The sequence below is a fragment of the Odocoileus virginianus genome, chromosome 1, assembly GCF_023699985.2.
Source record: "Odocoileus virginianus isolate 20LAN1187 ecotype Illinois chromosome 1, Ovbor_1.2, whole genome shotgun sequence".
NCBI classification, from domain to species: Eukaryota; Metazoa; Chordata; class Mammalia; order Artiodactyla; family Cervidae; genus Odocoileus; species Odocoileus virginianus.
The window spans coordinates 31,580,052-31,597,713 of NC_069674.1; the positions used below are offsets into that span (position 1 = coordinate 31,580,052).

A 17,662-nucleotide genomic window follows, 5' to 3' on the forward strand; every position below is an offset into this window, starting at 1 on the left:
GGGCGGGGAGAGGCAGAGACACTTCTGCCCCGTCCAGGGGTGCGGACGGCTGCCGTCCCTCCGCTCCCACGTGGCAGGTCCAGACAGTCCGGCGCGGACAGGGGCGGGGCCGCAGAGCCCTCCCTTTGCTCTCCGGCCCTTCCTCAGGCCTGCACGGCGCCAGCTCGGTCCTCCACCGCCAGGGGGCGGGCGCGGCTTCCCGGAGGCGGGGGCCCATTGGTTGCGCCGGGGAAGCGGGGGAGGCGGCCCAGCGGCGAGCTGGCTTCCTCCTGGCCACTCGCAAGGGTGAGGGGAAGCCGGAGGAACCCGGGAGGAAGCGGAGGAGCCAGCGGGAGGTGGCGGCGGCTCCCGTCGGCCTCCGGCAAGACTGACCGCAGGGAGGCCGGAAAGCGGGCGCGCGCGGCGGAGAGGCGGGCGGGAGGCCGGTGAGACGGACGGGGAGGCGGACAGAGCCGCGGCCGAAGGCTGGGAGGCTGGGGGGAGCCGGGCACCCACCTTCACCTTCATCCTCCGCTCACCCCGCGATCGCCGGCCCGGGGCGTGCCCGGGTGGTCGGGGCGCGTCCCACCGGGGGCAGGGCGCGACAGGAGCTGGGTACCGGAGCGTGGTGGGCCGGGGGTCCAGGCCGCCGCCCCCGCGCGGGTATCCCCAGCCGGGCGGCGAGCCTCCGGGCTCCGCGGAGGGCGGGGCGGCGCCTGCACCTGGCGCTCCGGCCTGGGGCTGGCACCTGGGGCGCGTGTCCGGCGCTCGGTCTCCAGCTCGGGTCGGAAATGGGGGCCGAGTGCTCTAAAAGGCGGGGATGGAGTTGGATGTTGCATTAGAACTCTGTGGAGGGAGATCTTGGCTCAGTTGTGAAGTTTTAGTGTCTTCTGATCTGGAGGTACTTTTTATTTTTTAAACCCATCCAGCCCATTGGTATTCAGTATCACGGATGGATGTACTATTCCTTTTTCTTTTCTTTTTTTCCCCACTTGTTTGCCGCTAAGCCCACAGTTTCTACAATATGTTACAATTTGTGACCCTAGATCTAAATAATGAGTGATGGACTGACGTTTAAGATCTCCAGCTGTAATTTTTTTGTTTTCATCATTCTCTTTTGTTTTCTGTTTTTTTTTAAATTTCTTATCATACAAGACTGTTTAATTCACAGAACCTTTTCTTTGTTTCTTTCTATTTGGCCAAAAAGAATATGAATACAATTGCTTACTAGGCGCTGTGCCAACTGCTTTTAGATGCACATTTATTTATTAATAACCCATAGAGTAGGTCCATTTGTGTATTTTCCCAATTTTACTCAGAAAATATGAACTCCCCTAGAGATTAAGTTAAAAAAGATAGAGACTAACAGGAGATCCCAGACCCCTTGAACGCTTATTTACCTTTCAGGGCTAGTGATAGCCTGTCAAATTTTATAGGTTTGAGGGAGACCTTAATGTTATTCATACAGTGCATTATTGAGTACAATGGGATCTCCATTTAACTTAGAAAATTCAAGTTACTAACACCAGCAAGAGATTGGCAGAATCAGCATCTGGTTGTGGTCATATCCATATCATTAACTATACCTCTTTTTAAAGGCTGCCAGTCTCAAGTTCTGTGGCAGTTTACTAATTAAATCACAGGGTCTCTGCCCCCCACTTTATACAGGTGTGAGAAGCTTTAGTCTGTATAATGTTTTCTAAACTCATTTTTCTTGATAGCAAGAAATAAAGAGAGTTTGATGCAGTGATACTCTCCCGGGGGATCTCTCAGAATCACCTATAAATGAGGCTTCAAAAAAGGACACAGGTCAGATTCCTCCCCAAGACCCCAATGGAGGGATCTTCTGTTTAAAAGGGAGTCAAAGTAAGACTGAACACCAGTAGGTTAAAGTGAGGTTTTAAATAAACTTAATAGCTGTTACAGTTTTAAAAAGAATTACTAAGTAGCTAAATCTTTTTGTAATTAATGAAGATACCTTGAAAAGGAAAATATCATTGGAGAGAATGTCAGCGGGTAAAGAGATTGTTGAATGGTGATAAGTAGTCTTTGTGGGGCATCAGAAGAGTCTGACTTTTATTTAATCACATATTTTAAGTCTTAAATGGTCAGCCTCAGCATTTGAAAACTTGTATATTGATAATTAGACATACCAGAATACTTATTTGTGCCTGCTGGTAATTATAGGTAACATGGATACTGTGAATAAGGCAGCCTTGGCTCTCAAAGCTACTTCACTTTCTCTGAGGTAATGAGTCTTCCCCACCCCCCACTCTACTTTTATAACTCCTTTCTCAAAGCTGAAAGGTCCAAGACCTAAGAAGTAAGAGATTTTGGCTTTATGTATTACAGAAATGCACCTAGCTGAGAATTTAGTAAATAGCAAACATTTGGCTTAAACTTAGTCCAGAAGAGTTCCTGAACTTGGGATCAGAAAATTGGGATTCTAAGCAGTAATTCTGCAATTAGTTCATTGCCCAATAGAGGGCATTGACCAACTTATTTAATATCATATTTTGCCTAATTTCCTTAATCTGATTGGGGTGATTGCACATGACTCCCAAGCTCTTTAAACGTGAAAAGGTTTTTTGAATTTTATTCTGCTCTTAAAATAGAGTCAGCTGATATTTTCTCAGGGGAGAAAATTATGTTCCACTATCTCTAAGTTTCCACAGTTTCACCCATCAGTATTCTTCCATTGTCTTCCTCACTGGCCTGTTCATTTGGTTCAAGCTGTTTTTATTACTTATACCTCCCTTATTTCTAATCTAATTAATTTTCATCTGTTCTTTATTTTTCTAGCTTCACTGTGGCGATTTTTTCAGCTGCCTTTAAAAATTAAATGTAATCTATATAACATAAAATTTACTATTTTTAAGTGTACAATTCCATGACATTTAATGCATTCATAGTATTGGGAGGTCATCACATCTTTTTTTTTTTTTAATTAATTTATTTTAATTGGAGGCTAATTACACTATTGTAGTGGTTCTTACCATACATTGACATGAATCAGCCACGGGTGCACATGTGTTCCCCATCCTGAACCCCCTCCCACCTCCCTCCCCATCCCATCCCTCAGGGTCATCCCAGGGCACCAGCCCCAAGCACCCTGTCTCATGCATCCAACCCGGACTGGCGATCTGTTTCACATATGGTAATATACATGTTTCAATGCTATTCTCTTAAATCATCCCACCTTTGCCGTCTGCCACAGAGTCCAAAAGTCTGTTCTTTACACCTGTGTTTCTTTTGCTGTTTCACATGTAGGGTCATCGTTAACCATCTTTCTAAATTCCATAAATATGTGTTAATATAGTGTATTGGTGTTTTTGTTTCTGACTTAACTTCACTCTGTATAATAGGCTCCAGTTTCATCCACCTCATTAGAACTGATTCAAATGCATTGTTTTTAATAGCTGAGTAATATTCCATTGTGTATATGTACCACAGCTTTCTTATCCATTTGTTTGCCAATGGACATCTAGGTTCCTTCTATGTCCTAGCTGTTGTAAACAGTGCTGCGATGAACATTGGGGTACACGTGTCTCTTTCAATTCTGGTTTCCTTGGTGTGTATGCCCAGCAGAGGGATTGCTGGTTCGTATGGCAGGTCTATTTCCAGTTTTTTAAGGAATCTCTACACTGTTCTTCATAGTGGCTACGCTAGTTTGCATTCCCACCAACACATCTTTTTAATTCTACATTTTCGTCACCCCAAAAGGAAACCTAATGTTCATTAAGCAATTACTCGCCATTCCCCAACCTGTGGCAACCACTAGTCTGCTTTAGCTACAGATTTATCTGTTCTGAATATTCCATGTAAATAGAATCATAAGATAGGTGATCTTTGTGTCTAGCTTCTTTTACTTCACATTATGTTTTAAAGGTTCATCCATGTTGTAACCTGTATCAGCATTGTGTTTCTTTCTATGGCTGAATAATATTCCACATTTTGTTTAGTATTTCATCCATTGATGGACTCTCATGAGTTTTTGTGTGCTAGTAAGAAAAAGTTATATGGATTTTGTAGCTGTGAGTCTGAATTGATTTTCATTATGAGTTCTGCATGGCTTGTTTAGGTAGTAATCATGGTTATCAGATCTACTGCCTAGCTATCCATGTGCTATGCTATGCTAAGTTGCTTCAGTCTTGTCCGACTCTTTGTGACCTCATGGACTGTAGCCCATTAAGCTCCTCTGTTTATGGGATTTCCCAGGCAAGAATACTGGAGTAGGTTGCCATTTCTTCCTCCAGGGGATCTTCCTGACCCAGGATCCAACCTGTGTCTCCTGTTGTTTCCTGCTTTGGCAGGGGGATTCTTTACCACTGTGCCATCTGCAGTTAGGTGATCATTAAATGTGTCTTGAAGGACCTGTGATTGACAGAAAATGAATTTTTAATTGGTTCAGAAAATTTTACACTAGAAGCTTCTTACTATCTGTTCTTTGCAAATGGCTGCTAACTTGCATTCTTGATTTTGTGATAGAAATGATACACTCTCCAGGCCCTTAGGCAGATGGAATCTCTTTGCTCCTCCATTTCTTCATGTAAATAAATTTGACTAACAGAATTATGTCTGCCCTAGCACAGTGAAATTCAGAAGACTAACTTAAAGACTGTATAAATGCAGGGAATATATAGAGGACTTCTAAAACATTCAGAATAGGTACCTGTAACATCCCATCTGATACAGTATAAAATATTGGAATTATAGGAAATGAAGATAGTTATACTGTATAGAAATTTGTGCCTTTCTCTTGTCTCTTTTTGTAGCGATTTGTGAACTAGACACTTCTTTACTTATGTTCAACTTATAGTTAAAACGTATTTAGTTTTATTTTGGCTATTGATAATCTCTCTCCCTCCCTCCTTCCCCTTGTGTCTGTCAATCCATTCATCCATCTCTCTTTCTCCTCATGGATGGTATAGTGTAAGATTAAAGTAGGTTACATTACAGCCATTTAGTCAGCAATTGTGGAACTCTGCAGGAGCTGACAGAACAAATGTCATTTTGTCTTGTTTTCTGTTCAGGATATGTTTGTACTCTTACTTCCAGAAATCTGATCCCCACTTCATTTCTTCAGTTGGATTATGAATTTTTAAGCAAAATTCTGATTTGGCAGAGAGGAAAACTGCAAGAAATATGGGGATGATTTTAATTTTACACTCTGTAGTAAGCACTGCAAACAGGAGTTCTCTTTGTTCTGTTCCCCAGGACAGTGTTTCCAGGTTTATTCACTGCCCTTCTCTCCCTGACTCTCACAGGAGACCTGGCCCAGAGTCTAGCTGATTTCCATTGTTAAGGAAAGAATGAAGATTCTTGTCTTGTGAATTTTACCTTTGGGCTTTTTTGGCCTCGATCTGACTCACTCCCCAGCCCTACTCTAGACTTCTCTATGTGTTTTGGATTGATGTACTGTTGGGCTGAAGTTCTCACATCTGAACTTGACTGAGGGTCACCTGGGGAGTTTATTAACCATGCAGGAGTTTTAATCCTCTGTCCAAGAGATTCTGAGCTCAGGAATTTGCCTTGTATTGGGTTGGCCAAAAAGTTCATTTGGGCTTTTCCGTAAGATGTTCGAGAAAAACCCTGATGAACTTTTTGACCAACCCAATAAAAAGCCTACCAGTAATTGTGGTGCCCAGGATGTTGTTTAGTCGCTCAGTTGTGTCTGACTCTTTGTGACCCCGTGGACTGTAGCCCACCAGGCTCCTCTGTCCACGGGGATTCTCCAGGCAAGAACACTGGAGTGGGTTGCCATTTCCTTCTCCAGGGGATCTTCCCAACCCAGGGACTGAACCAAGTCCTCCTGCAGGGGCAGGTGAATTCTTGCCTGCTGAACCTCCAGGGAAGCCCTGTGTGCACATGATGTGGGCTATTTTATTGTTAGGGCTTCAGAGAACCAGATATGGTATTTCATTGACTCTAAGCTGTTTGTAAGGTACACCATTATTTTATACACTACTAAGAGGAAAAAATGTGGTTGTAAACCTCATCCTGATTTAAGACTTGTTAGAAGAAAGGAGATAGTGTGCATCTTAGAATCAGTAAAGTAGAATGTTAGGTGCTTGAGAAACCACAAGCCCCTCTTGTTACAGTGAAGGGTTATAATGAAGCCGTGGGTTAAAACAATTATAATGGAACAGTCCTTTAGACCTTATACTTTGTAAAATTTGTTTATAATAGAGTTTAACATACAATGCCTGTACTTGACATGTGTTTGTAATGAAGATGACACTGATGATTTTGCATTAAAGTGCAGTGTAACTGTATCAGAGTGTAACGCACTCTAGTTTGGCCCCATGTGTTTTCAGCATACCCATTTCCAGTCTTTTATATGTGGGTGTTGCAGATCAGTTCAGAAATCTTATTTTTAAGCTTCTATGTACTTTAGTGATTTCCATTTTGTGCAGTCCATTAAAATTTGTACTTTATGCCACAGTGACATTGGTGTGGTTTCCTCATTTGAGTTTTTTGTCACCATTTCTTCTGTTAGAGAGTTCATAGCCCCTGATGCCAACTAGCCAGTTACATGCGTATACACTAGCCACCTTTATCCTGTGTTGAGTAGTCTTAGGATATTGTGGTAGTAATCGGTGTCAGCACCAAGTTTGGTGTTGACTTAAAAAAATTGTCACAACCTAAAAGTTGAGAGTTATGTTTTACTTGGTGGAATTTTTAGGACTTTAAGCCCAGGAGACAGCATCTCAAGTGGCCCTATGAGAACCGCTCTGGTGAGGGGAGGCAGGGGACAGGTTATATAAAAGTTTCGTAACAAGGGACAGGTAGTCCGAACATCAAAAGATTATTGTTAATTAAAGGAAGCCAGATAACTCAAGGAATTTATTGCGAGAGTTTGGGCTCACTGAAATCATTCCTTTCATATGTATCTCAGCTATCTGGGTCCAGTATCCTGTGTTTTCCACATCTTAAACTTTCTTGGGACTCACTGTAGGGAGGGGCTATAGTTTGATTGCTACTAGATCACAGGCATTCTCTTTCCTGAGTGCCCTTAGGGCTTAGGAACTCACATTGGAGAGCTGGGATCTCTGTGACTGAGACATTCTTGTTTCTGATGTGACAAGAAATACTCCATTTCTTGCATGAGACAAGTGCTCGGGCCTGGTGCACTGGGAAGACCCAGAGGGATCGGGTGGAGAGGGAGGTGGGAGGGGGGCCGGGATGGGGAATACATGTAAATCCATGGCTAATTCATTTCAGTGTATGACAAAAACCACTGCAAGTTGTAAAGTAATTAGCCTCCAACTAATAAAAATAAATGGGAAAAAAAAAAAAAGAAATACTCCATTTCTTAGTGAAAGTCTCTCAGTCATGTCTGACTCTTTATGACCCCATGGACTGTCTTGCCAGGCTCCTGTGTCCATGCAATTCTCCAGGCAAGAATATTGGAGTGGGTAGCCGTTCCTTTTTCCAGGGAATCTTCCCATCCTAGGGATAGAACCCAGGTCTCCGGCATTGCAAGCGGAGTCTTTACATCTGAGCCACCAGGGAAGCCCATGAATACTGGAGTGGGTAGCCTATCCCTTCTCCAGGGGGTCTTCCTGACCCAGGAATCGAACCGGGGTCTCCTGCATTGCAGGCAGATTCTTTTCCAGCTGAGCTACCAGGAAAGCCCATTTCTCAGTGGGTCACAGTGAACCAGAACTCTGGCTACCAACTTCAAAAGAAACACCACAGTGGAACACTGGGGCCTGAAGGAGAGAATAGGTTAAAACATAGGTTCAAATGAATCTTTCTTCACCAATGAGAATTCAGTGAGGACCAGCCCCTCCTCCTATGGTGCTTCCTTCAGTGGCATCATTTTGGCAAATGAAATGTTTTTTGTCTGTAGAAAGCTGCTTAGATTTGGAGTGTGGGGGCAGGGGGATATGTGTCCACTTAGCGTCTAATCACTTGGAGTATTTACAGAAAACATGGTTAAATGCTTGTTGATCAACTGCAGTATTTCAGATATCTAATGTCTCAACTATCTGAAGAGGAAAGAATTTTAGGTCTCTAGCTGATTCATGTTGGTGGAAGGAGTTGTCCTGTGGAATTCTCGGTGTTGGATGAACAGTGTTGAAATAGTTTTGCGCTTAGAGGGTGGTGTGTGTGGTCTGGCAGGCTCGGTTCCCCATCCTTCCTTCCACTCGTCATTGGGGCCGAGTCAGGACAGGCAGGGCAGTTGCATGGTTAGCACGACTGCTTGTAACTGGTTTTTAACTGGAGGGACAAGACAGGATGACAGTTATAGTTTGTCTCGATTCATTCTTGAAAGAATGGAGTTTTATCCAGCTGCTGCAGATCAGATGGGGTATCTTTAAGATGTTACTTTGTTCAGGCACTGCCAGAAGAAGCAAATAAAAGCAAAGGGTAGCAATTTATGGTGGGTAGACTGTGCAGGAAAGCTGAGTGCATCCAGAATATTTCTGGGAGAGGGGTGCCCTCTGGCTCATTTGTGCTTTTACATAGTATGCTTTTAATTCTGTTTCTGAGGCCCAGTTAGATACTAATCCTCTTTTTAATGTAATTTCAATGTGTGCTATTAAGAAAATAAGTAAAACCATATGATGATAGTTCAGAAAACTTTTAAATCCAGGATTAGATCATTTATATCCCTCTCTTCTTGAGGTTTTCAGTAGAACATTACCATTTCCTTCTAAAGAAACTCACTTATTGGATCTATTGAATCATTATTTTAAAGTGTTTGGTCTGTTGCTTTGTAGTCTCATCTTTTTGAAGGCCATTTTGCAGGAGAGTGGATACACTTACATTTTCCTCAGTGATCTTTGGAAAAAGTGAATATATTCTTGGCACTGTAGAGTTATACAGATGTCCTCCTTTCCTTCCCAAATACTTTGTTTTTAGCTCTTTTTTCTTTTCTTTTTCCTTCTAGTAAGATTAGTTTGATCATTAAAAAACCTAGGATACTTTTCCAGTTGTAATGCAGACGTCTAAAATTTTCCCTTTAATCATTTTCAGGTCATACTTCCACTTAGGTGTCTTGACACGTGTGTGTGTTAAAATGGTAGATTTTAGAAACATCCATTTTCTAGGATTCTGTATCAAAGTCTCCTGTGAGAACTAAACTACTTTAATGTAGTAATTGGTTTTTTTTTTCTGTTGCTTAACAGAAAACACCAAATTCTATTAAATTCACAATACTTATGGTGATAGCAACTCACATATCATACAGAGTGTTTGAATGTTAAGATTCTTTTAAGTGAATACAATCTTCTCACCCTCTCCATTTTGTTATTTTTAAAATGTATCCCTCTTGGTGAAGATGTGTGCACAGTGACATCTGGATGAGACTAGAACTTGAGAACAGTCTGCACCTGATATAGTGACAGCTTTCTGTTAAAGCAGCATTTCCTTAAAACTAAATATATGAAATTTAAAAAACTAATCAGACACAGTTACGCATATCCCTTCGCCCTTTTTAAGTCCATCACACACACACACACACAAGCAACCACTTTTAAACACTTAGCAAAGCAGTTAAGCTCTCCTCACCATCATTTTTACGGTTAATGAAAGGAGATATAATGAGATTAATTTTTCTCCATTTTTTTTAATGTCTCCTGGGATCCTTTGAAAAACATTCCAGAGTCTATAGATTTATTCCTGTCTTTACTGTAGGTGGACAGCTTCATCTGTAGGAAAGGAAAGACGCCTTCCTTTCTTTTAAAGAGGATGTGTGATGTTGCTTCTCATTGAGTAGATGCTTCTTATGTGGAGAGCAGTTGATTGTGAAAATGTGTGGTGAACACAAATGGAACACAGAATTCAGGATTGTTTGATCTGTCCTACTTCTCTACTGGTACTTCTCGTAGAAGCCGTATGGGAATTGTATATCCTGCAGGTAACCCCCCAAGAAATGTTGGAATATTAGAGCATGGTCAGGAAAGTTTTTAATTCCTCTATTTTAAAAGATTTTTAAATTTCAATTTCATTTTTTATTCCTTTACCTCAGGTGGCAAATTATGACTGATGGGTCTAATGGGTCATGAGCCAAGATTGGCTTTTGTATTTTTAAGTGATTGAAAAGAAAAAAAGCAAAAGCAGACTTAATAGCTTATAATGTGAAAATTTTAATTAGTAATTTTTTTTTTTTATAACACAACTGGGCCCATTTGTTTCAGTATTATGAACAATTGCTCTCCAGTTACAACCACAGAGCGGAGGGGGTTTGAAGAGACTCTGTGGTCCGCTGGTGGCTCAGCTGGTGAAGAATCTGCCTGCAATGTGGGCGACCCGGCTTTGATCCCTGGGTCCAGAAGATCCTCTGGAGAAGGGAATGGCAACCCACTCCTGTATTCTTGCCTGGAGAATCCCAAGGACAGAGGAGCCTGGCCGCCAACATTCCATGAGGTTGCAGAGTTGGACCTGACTGAGGGACTCACACTTTCACTCTGACGCTGTGGTCCACAGAACTAAAGCATTTACCCACTGGCCCTTTTATAGAAAGTTGCCAACACTTGCTCTGTTTTATTTACATAAATGCATGTATTTTTTGCAAATACTTTTCTTTAAATACCATACTTTTATTTGTAAACATAATATTAGAATAACTTCCCCTTGTGACTTTTAGCTGTAACATTCTTTAGATTTCAGCATTGTGTCATTTTTCTCTTTTACTGCTCTGGGACTAAAAATTTCATCTATTACATTCTGATCTTGAGGGGATCTGGGTTCTCCAGAGAAACAGAACCAATAGGAGACCATCTGTCTATCTTATCTATCTACCTGTCTGATAATATCTACCTTATGTGTGTATCCTCAATTGCTCAGTCATGTCTGACTCTTTGAGACCCTGTGGAGTGTAACCCACCTGACTCCTCTTTCCCTGGGATTCTTCAGGCAAGAATACTGGACTGGCTTGCCGTGCCTTCCTCCAGGGGATCTTCCCAACCCAGGAACTGAACTCGCGTCTCCTGTACTTGCAGATGTGTTCTTTACCTCTGCACCACGTAGGAAGCTCAGGTATCTACCTACCTAAGATAAGTAACTATCAGAAGGAATCGACTTGTGCAGTTGTGGAAGCTGAGAAGCTGCAGGATCTGCAGTCGGCAAGCAGGAGAGCCAGTGATATGGTTCCAGTCTGAGGCCACAGGCCTGAGAGCTGGGAGAACTCAGTGGTATAAGTTTCAGTCCAGATCTGGAGGCAGGTGAAGACCTGAATATTCCTTGGAAGGACTGATGCTGAAGCTGAAACTCCATTACTTTAGCCACCTGATGCAAAGTACTGACTCATTGGAAAAGACCCTGATGCTGGGAAAGATTGAAAGCAGGAAGAGAAGGGGACAAAAGGATGAGATGGTTGGATGGCATTACCAACTCGATGGACATGAGTTTGAGCAAGCTTCAAGAGTAGTTGATGCACAGGGAAGCCTGGTGTGCTGTGGTCCATGGGGTCACAAAGAGTTGGACACAACTGAGTGACTGAACTGAAACTGAAGATCGATATCCCAGCTTGAAGACTGTAGGCAGAGAGTGAATGCTGCTCTATTCAGTATTTTTTGTTCTCTTCAGATCTCCCACCTGATTGAACAAGGCTCACTCACTTGGGGAAGGCAAATTGCTTTACTCTAATGCTAATCGCCTTTTCCTATTTGGAACCAGTCTGTTGTTCCATGTCCATTTCTAACTGTTGCTTTCTGACCTGCATATAGGTTTCTCAAGAGGCAGGTCAAGTGGTCTGGTATCCTCATCTCTTTCAGAATTTTCCACAGTTTATTGTGATCCACACAGTCAAAGGCTTTGGCATAATCAATAAAGCAGAAATAGATGTTTTTCTAGAACTCTCTTGCTTTTTTGATGATCCAGCGGATGTTGGCAATTTGATCTCTGGTTCCTCTGCCTTTTCTAAACCAGCTTGAACATCTGGAAGTTCACGGTTCATGTATTGCTGAAGTCTGGCTTGGAGAATTTTGAGCATTACTTTACTAGCGTGTGAGATGAGTGCAACTGTGCAGTAATTTGAGCATTCTTTGGGATTGCCTTTCTTTGGGATTGGGATGAAAACTGACCTTTTCCAGTCCTGTGGCCACTGCTGAGTTTTCCAAATTTGCTGGCATATTGAGTGCAGCACTTTCACAGCATCATCTTTCAGAATTTAAAATAATTCAACTGGAATTCCATCAACTCCACTAGCTTTGTTCGTAGTGATGCTTTCTAAGGCCCACTTGACTTCACACTCCAGGATGTCTGGCTCTAGGTGAGTGATCACACCATTGTGATCATCTGGGTCATGAAGATGTTTTTTGTACAGTTCTGTGTATTCTTGCCAGCTCTTCTTAATATCTTCTGCTTCTGTTAGGTCCATACCATTTCTGTCCTTTATCAAGCCCATCTTTGCATGAAATATTCCCTTGGTATCTCTAATATGCAGAGTACATCATGAGAAACGCTGGGCTAGAAGAAGCACAAGTTGGAATCAAGATTGCCGGGAGAAATATCAATAACGTCAGATATGCAGATGACACCATCCTTATGGCAGAAAGTGAAGAGGAACCTAAAAAGCCTCTTGATGATAGTGAAAGAGGAGAGTGAAAAAGTTGGCTTAAAGCTCAGCATTCAGAAAACTAAGATCATGGCATCTGGTCCCATCACTTCATGGGAAATAGATGGGGAAACAGTGGAAACAGTGTCAGACTTAATTTTTTTGGGCTCCAAAATCATTGCAGATGGTGATTGCAGCCATGAAATGAAAAGACGCTTACTCCTTGGAAGGAAAGTTATAAACAACCTAGATAGCATATTAAAAAACATAAACATTACTTTGCCAACAAAGGTCCATCTAGTCAAGGCTATGATTTTTCCCGTGGTCATGTATGGATGTGAGAGTTGGACTGTGAAGAAAGCTGAGCACTGAAAAATTGATGCTTCTGAACTGTGGTGTTGGAGAAGACTCTTGAGAGTCCCTTGGACTGCAAGGAGATCCAACCAGTCCATCCTAAAGGAGATCAGTCCTGGGTGTTCATTCGAAGGACTGATGCTGAAGCTGAAATTCCAATACTTTGGCCACCTGATGCGAAGAGTTGACTTAGTGGAAAAGACCCTGATGCTGGGAGGGATTGGGGGCAGGAGGAGAAGGGGACGACTGAGGATGAGATAGTTGGATGGCATCACCGACTCGATGGACATGAATTTGGGTAGACTCCGGGAGTTGGTGATGGGCAGAGAGCCCCGGCGTGCTGCGATTCATGGGGTCACAAAGAGTCGGACACGACTGAGCAACTGAACTGAACTGAATGTTAATCTCATCCAGTAAGATTCTCAGAGACAGACCCTGAATGTTTAACCAAGTACAGTGTCTGGGCACCCAGTGGCCCAGTGGAGTGGACACATAAATTAGCCATCACAGGCCTAAATGTACTTCACATCTATTTTTTAGACTTCACCTTCTTGAAAAGCCTCAGTTCACATGGATATTAGAATCGTCTATTGATTCTCAGTTGATTCATTTAAAATTGCCGCCTGGGAGGAAACATTTTCCTCTACCCTTTTAGTTTCTTTTGGCTGGTCTAAAATTAACATGAAACGAATTAACAGAAAATCAGAAGTTTAATAACATGTATGCATGGTGGAGACCAGGGAAAACTGAGTTGCCAAAATGGTGGAAGCTCTCACTTTAAATACTATCTTCAGCTAAAGACAAAAGAGAAGGAATATGGGGGGTAGTGGTTTGGGATTTCAAAGGGGAGGAAGGGGCAGTTCCTTTGGAGGCAGAAGAGCAAATGTTCGGTAAATGTTTTCTGGGCCTTGCAGTGACAATGGGATACCTAGAGGAATTTTAGCAAGCAGATTTTGCTGAGTTCCTCCCTATCTACGCATCTGGTTCATACTACTGTTATATATGGTAATAGCTCCTTCTGAATAGACCCCCTGTAAATTCTTCAGGCAGCAAAGATCAGAATCTTTTGCCCTTGACTGTTTCCAACTGGAAATAATTAACACACCAAAGAGACCTTTGGAGTCACAAATTTTGTTTCCTTATATTGCCATTTGGCCATAACTGAGTTAAAAGTGGATTGAATGGAGCGGTAGTTTCTTTATACTTTTGGTATATAATTGGTAGTATTTTCTTCTGGTTTAATTAAGTGATTGTTGTTTGTTGGTATACTTCATTCTCCTGTGACCTTTCTGTCTTGCACGAAGTGTTCTAATACACAGGCTTAGTCATTTTGACAAACCATCAGAGCCCTAGAGTGGCTAGTTGGCAGCAGGGATTAGTGATTCCCCGAGCAATTTGCAAAAGCCAGATTGATTGGCATGGAATTTTGTCAACAAGCTTCTTAGAGCATGTCAGAGAGCTGCTGGGGTGAAAGGGAGGTGGAATTGTTTATAGTAGCAGCTCCTTACTTACCTTTTATATGACCTTGAACAGATCTCTTGACTTCATCTATAAGGCTGTAGGGCTATTGGGAAGATTACATGAAATAAGAATGTGTGTGACTTACTCAGCTGTTTGCCTTATTACCTAGTTTTTGCTAACTGGCACAGCCTTACACAAACGGTGAATAATTGTTCCTATGGCTTATTTTGTTGATGTAGAATGTTGCTCTTCTAATTTACCGGATGTAGCTTGAGTTCGCTTCTCGAGGAAAGAGTGACAGTATCATTTGACCTGTGTTTTTATCCATCATCCTACAGTTGACTGATTCTAAGACAAGGTCTGTTTATTTAAGCCTGAGTTTAGCAAAACTCCATAAATTAAACCAAAGTAGATGGCTGGGCTAAATGAAATGTTTAAATTACAAGAAATTTGAAGAAATCTGGTGTGTCAATCAGAGATCCTAATTCAGGCTCCCTCCTTCAGTCTAGGTTACTTGCTTAATTAGTGTTTATCCAGAATGATGTTTCATTGGTCAGAGCAAGCGCAGTGGCCCTGCTTGCAGTGGACTCTGATGGTTATGCACTTTACACATTAGCAGATGATATGGGTAATCACTGATCTAGTACACGGGAACTTGTTTTGACCTAGACTACACTTTTGGGTGGCAGGGGGGAGAGAAAAATGTATTTCACAAATATACTTTTTTTTTTTTTTAATCTTTAAAAACACTCTCCTCCCACCCATATTCCTGTTTTGGTAAATGGCTCTAATTTTTATATCTCTACATTTTAATGAATATGTAAGAACAGTTATAAAATCCTCACCTCTTACTCTGAATTAAAGAGCTCTGAATTTCTAGCAGAAGCCTTGTTCCCCCTTTTGATGTGTTGTTCATTTTCTCTGGATCTGTTTTACCTGCATTTGATTGTTGGAGATTCAGCCTGAGGTGTATACCAGACTCCATTAAGATGTTCCTCCCCCGGGACAATTCTGTGTAAATGTTTTGTTTGTTTTTAATGTCCTTCTAAGAAGACAAGTTAGGAATGGTTTGGAATTAGCACATTGTAAACAGATTCTCCTTGATTTGCTCTCAAATATTTTCAGTATTCTTTCCTTATGCCAATCTACACTCTTGCATCATTAATTTGCTTCATAAGCAAACTAAAAATGTGTTTGTGGCTGAGATTTGATGAGGTTTTAGAGATTTTATTAAATGTTGTTCTCTGAGAAATTCAATGGAAAACATGAATTCAGCTAGACTACTGTAGTTGCTTGTATTGTGGTTTTACTAGTGGGAGGTTTAGAAACAGGCTGGTTAGGCAAACCAAATGAGGGGCAGTACATGAGGCAGTGATTGTAATTGTACAGGTGTGACCTCCTTGGCAGGTAATGGAAACCAAGAAATAGAACAGCAGGTGTCTGCTCAACTGCTTATCATACTCCATAGAAATTATCCCAGGCCACATTCAGATAAGAGTGAGGATATTTTGCAGTATTAGTGTGTGTGTTGTGAACATAGTGTTCTATCTTGCTGGAAGTCAAAAGAGGATTTATAACTAGTTGGGGTTTTCATTTGAGAAGCCAGGTTTCCCTGCCCACTGCTTTTATGTGGTGGCTTGTGGCTACTTGTATCTGTTTCCTTTTAATGTTTTCCTGGCCTGTGGCTAAGTAAGTTGTTTAAACAGATATATAACATTGACTTTTCCTATTATATAGAAGGTGTTCAGATAACTCATAAAGGAAAAGAAATCAATAATGCTCAGTTCAGTACTAGTATAAATGTTGATATTTTCTTCAGGGTAGATTGAGCAGAAGGAAGTGAATTCACATAAGAAACACCGGTTCTTTTTTTATGCTCACCATCCCCACCCCGGATAATTCCTTATTGGTGAATAAGGAAACTGGATGTCTCACTTCCTTTCAGCATCCTTCAGGGATCTGCTGTTGTTTTTATTTGAGCCATTCTGTGAATTACATGATCAGACAGCAACATTGAAACATCTGGGTTAAAATACAGTCTAAAATAAAGAAATATATATTTTTTATGGGTGTACTTCAATAATCAAAATTTTCTTTTGAATTCCTTTCCTGTACAAGAGATTGAGTAAACTGTGGAAGGTGTCTAGCTAACCTTGAGCACAAATTTCCTATCAAACTCATATACTTGCTTTCCTAATTTTTAAAAAAAATTTTTTGCCTATCTTGAGTTACTTCTTAGGGGAGAAACACACAAACCTATACACAGATTTTTTTTTTTTCAGTACCTACTTCTTGTTGTTATTAGAATAATATAAAATTATAGTTTGTTTATTTGATGTATAACATACACTGTCGATAATCATAATTGCTGGGGATATTTAAAATGGCAATTCTATACATCTAAGTATGTTCTTCCACAAACCTACATTGAAAACAGGAAGAGGAAGAGGAACCCTGGTACTAAGATAAGGTGCCTTTCCTATAAGTGCTTATCATAGTGACACCTGAACTGTGTCCTACTAAAAATGAAATGGCATCATATACTGCAGTGAGCCCTGGAGCAGAAGCGAGCAGACATAAATCCTCGCCCCATTTCTCAAGTAATTTGCCCCTGACTAGATAAGCAGCTTAAGTTCTTTGGATCTCAACTGAAAACTGAAGGTTTGGAACTAAATATCAAAAGTTTGTTACAGATGGGTAATCACTGAAAACAACAAGGCATTATCTTCTGTCCACATGCCTGATGGCAGGTTTTTCAGTGATCCTTCAGTTAGGGAGCTGGGGGACAGAGCAATTTTAGGTACACCCTCCTCTCAGGAGCTTTATGGTCCAGTGGAAGGAGACAGGCCCAGTGCTAAGGGTTTTTTCCATTAAATTTTAATATTGGTAGAATACTTAGAAATATCATGACATCTGTTTAGTTTTTTTTTCTTTATTTTTTTTTCCATTTATTTTATTAGTTGGAGGCTAATTACTTTACAATATTGTAGTGGTTTTTGCCATACATTGACATGAATCAGCCATGGATTTACATGTATTCCCCATCAAGATCCCCCCTCCCACCTCCCTCTCCACCCAATCCCTCTGGGTCTTCCCAGTGCACCAGGCCCGAGCATTTGTTTAATATATACACTCCAAGGGCTTCCCAGGTGGCGCTGTGGTAAAGAACCTGCCTACCAATCCAGGAGGCATAAGAGACCGAGGTTCAGTCCCTGGGGCAGGAAGATCCCCTGGAGAAGGGTATGGCAACCCACTCCGGTATTCTTGCCTGGAGAATCCCATGGACAGAGGAGCCTGGAGGACTGCAGTCCATGAGGTAACAAAGAGTTGGACATGACTGAAGTGACTTAGCATGCACGC

General features: G+C 41.6%; 1 protein-coding gene across 3 annotated transcripts in view; it reads left to right on the forward strand.

The window, feature by feature from the left end:
- The first annotated feature begins 260 nt into the window (after positions 1-260).
- Positions 261-17,662, forward strand: part of FAM3C (FAM3 metabolism regulating signaling molecule C) — a 52,540-nt gene continuing 35,138 nt past the window's right edge. Inside the window, exon 1 of one of the 3 annotated variants that reach the window (XM_070466475.1) lies at positions 261-285. The gene's annotated coding sequence lies outside the window, so the exon portion shown is untranslated. The other 2 variants (XM_020902721.2, XM_070466466.1) reach the window with 2 other exon arrangements.